Raw genomic sequence first — 5,360 nt, 5'->3', positions numbered from 1 at the left:
CTTGGAGGGTATTTATGTCTAGGGCCCTAAAAATGCTCAAAGACTCCAGCCACCCTAGTCATAGACTGTTCTCTCTGCTACCGCATGGCAAGCAGTACCAGAGCGCAAAGTCTAGGTCCAAGAGGCTTCTAAACAGCACCCCCCGTATCGGTGCTCATCGGCCATTGGACATAAACATGACACAACAAGTTGGAAATCGCAAATTCAACAATGAGTGGTTTGGAAGGAATCAGTGACAGTGGCTAACTGCAAGCATTAAAAAGCAATCACTAGCCTGCTATTCAGTGGAGTGGCTGCGTGGTCCCAAATCTGGGATTAAGTTCAATTTCCAAGTTTCCAAGTTTAAAATTATAAACTATCAACATTGGCCATGCTGTCAATGAAGCATGATTTGTGCCGCACTCAAAACAACTGTCAACTTGGAACTGCGAAAAAAGTGACTTCAGTAAGTTCAAGACAACTGGGAGGTCAGGAATAAACGAGGTCCGACTGGGAAAATCAGAATTGTACATCTGGCCTCTTTCTAGAGCTACGACCTGAAGATCAATGACGTCATCATGATTCAACCTTGTTTTTTCTGAGTTCCCAGTTGTTTTGAAAGCACCATAAATCCAGAGAACGCCAGACTTTGTTGACTAAATTTGTCCACAGAGGACTGCCGCGCCAGCTTCCTGTTCAAGTGAGCACAGCACAACAAGGTGAGTCCAAAAATGTCTTGTATGCTGCTGCATAAATGATGTAATATGCCAGGAAGATGTGTATTCTGTAGCTAAGAAAGTAATACTAAGTGTATGTTGTGTAGTAAGATGTTAGTAGCCCATGTGCCTCACCCTATTAATTTGGTCTATTTAGCCCTCTTACTTTCACCTGGTTAGCAGATGTTAACGCGAGTGTAGCGAAATGCTTGAAATGCAGTAATATCTAACAAGTAATCAATTCCACAACAACTACCTTATACACACAAATGTGTAACAATGTAAGAAATAACACATTGTTTCCTAAGTACTCGAAGTGAGGCGACCATCTCTGTCAGCGCCATCAGCAGGTCTGGTGTTGTGTTTTGTAGTGGCTTTGCTGGTATGCATCCACTTTAAAAAAATGTTTTTGCCTCATCAAGATTTACATGCTAAAATTGTCACTGCATGTGACAAATAAAATTCGATTTGATTTAATGAATTAAGAATTGTTATTGAAATGTTTTCTGTAGCTGGTATATTGCCTGTTATTGGTGATCGATATCCCCATCTAGTGGTCTCTTTAGCTCCATACTCTATTAAAATCCTGTGTTGTTTATTCAGAGGAAATGTTCACATGGTATATGTAAAAGCAATGATTGACGATATTTCTTAGTCCGCATTTGTACATTTTGTATATAATCTAGATCATGCATTCTGTTGTACTAGGTACTGATTTATTGATTTTCTGATGTACTGCCTTGCTTGATCATATGCAATTATCCTTGAAATAGAAGCCAGGTGTGCGCGCTGCTGATGATTTACACTGAGGATGGCCTGAGGACGAAACGTTTGTGTTTTGTTTTCACATTCCATTCCTGATTTTTGTTGGGCACCGTGATGTTCTAATAAAAATCTTTATTTTGTATTCAAGCCTCAATTTTGGATGTATTACTTTTCTCGACAGTGTGCGGGTCTACACCTCTTTCAGTTCAGAGATTGCTACATTACGGAGAAAATATTTATGGGTGCTCTCGAGTGGCTAGATGTTCTTTACCATTCGGCCATCAGATTTGCCACCAGTGCTCCTAATAGGACACATCACTGAACTCTATACTCCTCTGTAAATTGGTCATCTCTGTATACCCGTCGCAAGACCCACTGGTTGATGCTTATTTATAAAACCCTCTTAGGCCTCACTCCCCCCTATCTGAGATATCTACTGCCGCCCTCATCCTCCACATAAAACACCCGTTCTGCCAGTCACATTCTGTTAAAGGTCACCCAAAGCACACACATCCCTGGGTCGCTCCTCTTTTCAGTTCGCTGCAGCTAGCGACTGGAACGAGCTGCAACAAACACTCAAACTGGACAGTTTTATCTCAATCTCTTCATTCAAAGACTCAATAATGGACACTCTTACTGACAGTTGTGGGTCCTTTGCGTGATGTATTGTTGTCTCTACCTTCTTGTCCTTTGTGCTGTTTTCTGTGCTCAATAATGTTTGTACTATGTTTTGCGCTGCTACCATGCTGTGTTATGTGTTTCTGGCTTGCTATATTGTCTTAGGTCTCTCTTTTATTTTTTATTATTTTTTATTTCACCTTTATTTAACCAGGTAGGTTAGTTGAGAACAAGTTCTCATTTATAACTGCGACCTGGCCAAGATAAAGCGTAGCAATTTGACACATACAACAACACAGAGTTACACATGGAATAAACAAAACATAGTCAATAATACAGTAGAACAAAAGAAAAGAAAAGAAAAAGTCTATCTACAGTGAGTGCAAATGAGGTAAGATAAGGGAGTTAAGACAATAAATAGGCCATGGTGGCGAAGTAATTACACCATAGCAATTAAACACTCGAATGATAGATGTACAGAAGATGAATGTGCAAGTAGAGATACTGGGGTGCAAAGGAGCAAGATAAATAAATAAATACAGTATGGGGATGAGGTAGATAGATGGGCTGTTTACATATGGGCTATGTACAGGTGCAGTGATCTGTGAGCTGCTCTGAGAGCTGGTGCTTAAAGATAGTGAGGGGGATATGAGTCTCCAGCTTCAGTGATTTTTGCAGTTCATTCCAGTCATTGGCAGCAGAGAACTGGAAGGAAAGGCGACCAAAGTAGGAATTGGCTTTGGGGGTGACCAGTGAGATATACCGGCTGGAGCTCGTGCTACGAGTGGGTGCTGCTATGGTGACCAGTGAGCTGAGATAAGGCGGGGCTTTACCTAGCAGAGACTTGTCGCCAAACCCTCTAGCTACAGGTTATCTACGAGTATGAAGCGAGGTCCAACCAACGAGAGAGTACAGGTCACAGTGGTGGGTAGTGTATGGGCTTTGGTGACAAAAAGGATGGCACTGTGATAGACTGCATCCAATTTGTTGAGTAGAGTGTTGGAGATTTTATAGATGACATTGCCGAATTTCGAGGATTTATGTAGTGTTGTCTCTTTTGTCGTGACGTGTGTTTTGTTGGCCTTCATTGTAAATATACATTTGTTCTAACTCACTTGCCTAGTTAGTTAAATAGAGGAAATCACACAATGCATGCATGTCACACAAACTTGGCTTCAACTTTAGGGTCTCCTTCAAAGTTGTGGAAAAAGTACTCCATTGTCATACTTGTGTAAAAGTAAAGATACCTTAATAGAAAATGACTCAAGTAAAAGTCAGCTAGTAAAATACTATTTGAGTAAAAGTCTAAAAGTATCTTGTTTAAATGTACAGTGATGGGAAAATTACTTAATTGCCATACTTTAGTAAAAGTACATGCTAAACATCAGATCTTTTCACATATATTTTTCAGAGGTGATCTGATCGGTCAAATGACCAAAAATAATATAATTAAACAGGCAGGGAGCAGGTCTCGAATCCTCGACCTTCGAGCCCGAGGTCCGGTGCACTATCGACTGTGCCGTAAAAGCATGCTCGTGTAGAAGAGTCGATTTCCGCCGTTATAAACCTAGGGTCCTTACAATAAAATTATTGGGCGACTTGTCGAAACTTTCCGTCTGTCAGTGTCAGTCAGCTGTCTTTGGCTTCAACATTGCTCTCTTGTGGTGGAGTAGTAAATTGCGTTTTGTATGATTTCCCCCACAATGCCGTGCGAAATCGCTCCCTACCATTGGAATATACTATTATTCCCAGATAAGGGGAGAACATACTTTCTATACCCTTTATCTTATGATTTCAGACAATATCGCTCTCTCTAACTTGTTTTTTTTTTACACAAATTAGTATGTTAATATGAACTCGTCACATGAAAAAAATATGATTTGTATTTCGTTTATTTCACAAAATAACTGGTGTATATCTAATTTTGGATTCTCCTGTAGTTTTAATGGTAGTGCCCTGTCTGTCTCGCAACCCTTCCTTTTTCTATCGCAGTAGCAGCCATGAGGTAAGCATACATACTTTGTGCGAGTCTAAATTCTCATATTAAATGAAATACGAATGTATTGCCCATTAAACGTTTACTACGGTTCCCCTAAAGTTTACGCGACACTACCGTTTAAGTCCCTTGACATATTTTATTTTGGAAAAACGACATTTCATGTGTAAATGTGCCGCACGATGTACCAAGCCAGGGATGCCATGTTGTCAACCAATAATTCTGAGGCGAGAAATTCAGGCCTAACGTTAAACAAATGCGAGTTAATAAACCTCAGTAACATAGCTGAATAGATAATGATCGTTTAAAAAAAAATCTGATTCCCTTATTGTTAGTATTAACGATATCTATGTTCCATATCTGAAAGTTGCCATTAGTAGCGTAGCTAGCAAACGTTAGCCTGTCTATCAAATTTGGTGTACCACATTTTGTTAGTATTGGCCATCTATAGTAGTAATGCTAGCTACCTACACCTACCTGGACACTGGTCTCACGATTTTGACTAATGTTCCCCGTTTATATTAGCAAACGGGTTACTTGTGTCTTGTAAAATTAATTGTCAAATATGTCACTTTCTAAGAGCAGAAACATAGTGGATGATATTTAGCTACACGACTAGTTAGATAACGTTAGTATCCTAACGTCGAGTAACGTTAGCCCAGTTGCAACCAATGTAACGTTAATCATCAGCATCGAACTAACTTAGCAATAATAGCTAACAATCAACCCGGAGTTGTATTGGATAAATGGTTAATATGATGATTCTGAGAATGGTTTCGCAAACGATGCTGAACTGTGTGATGTCACGTTTCTCTTGGCTATCTGATTAACCCATGGTCACACTACACACATTCAAGTTATATTGTTGGCAACACACAGTTATGCGTTAAAGTGTAATGCGTTAGCTAACTCTTCATCTCTAACCCAGCATGCTCAGGCTTCAAAAGAGGCTTGCCTCCAGCGTCCTGCGCTGTGGCAAGAAGAAGGTATGGCTGGACCCCAACGAGACCAATGAGATTGCTAACGCCAACTCCCGTAAGGATTCAGCCAATCTGTTTTTTTTACCACATTATTTTGGTATGGTGTGATGTAGGTAATGTAGCCGGTGCATAATCTACACAGTAGGTGACTGATTATTGATTTGTTGCTTTAAATTCATCTGCCTTGTCTAACCAATATCCCCCCCCCTCTCTCTCAGGCCAGCAGATCCGTAAACTGGTAAAGGATGGTCTTATCATCCGCAAGCCTGTCACGGTGCACTCTCGCGCCCGCTGCCGCAAGAACAC

The 5,360-nt window shown here is 40.5% G+C and overlaps 1 long non-coding RNA gene and 1 other non-coding gene across 2 annotated transcripts; both read left to right on the top strand.

The window, feature by feature from the left end:
- Nucleotides 1-4,031: 4,031 nt before the first annotated feature.
- Nucleotides 4,032-5,360, top strand: LOC135538730 (uncharacterized). The gene is made up of 3 exons (XR_010455476.1): nt 4,032-4,083; nt 5,003-5,109; nt 5,273-5,360. It is a non-coding gene; the product is annotated as an uncharacterized LOC135538730 (long non-coding RNA).
- Nucleotides 4,825-4,904, top strand: LOC135538738 (small nucleolar RNA SNORD53/SNORD92). Its single transcript, XR_010455478.1, has one exon. It is a non-coding gene; the product is annotated as a small nucleolar RNA SNORD53/SNORD92 (small nucleolar RNA).

This window comes from Oncorhynchus masou, unplaced genomic scaffold (genome assembly GCF_036934945.1).
Source record: "Oncorhynchus masou masou isolate Uvic2021 unplaced genomic scaffold, UVic_Omas_1.1 unplaced_scaffold_29___fragment_2___debris, whole genome shotgun sequence".
NCBI classification, from domain to species: Eukaryota; Metazoa; Chordata; class Actinopteri; order Salmoniformes; family Salmonidae; genus Oncorhynchus; species Oncorhynchus masou.
The sequence above is the reverse complement of the archived record's forward strand: the minus strand, read 5'-3'. Positions and strand labels throughout refer to the sequence as shown.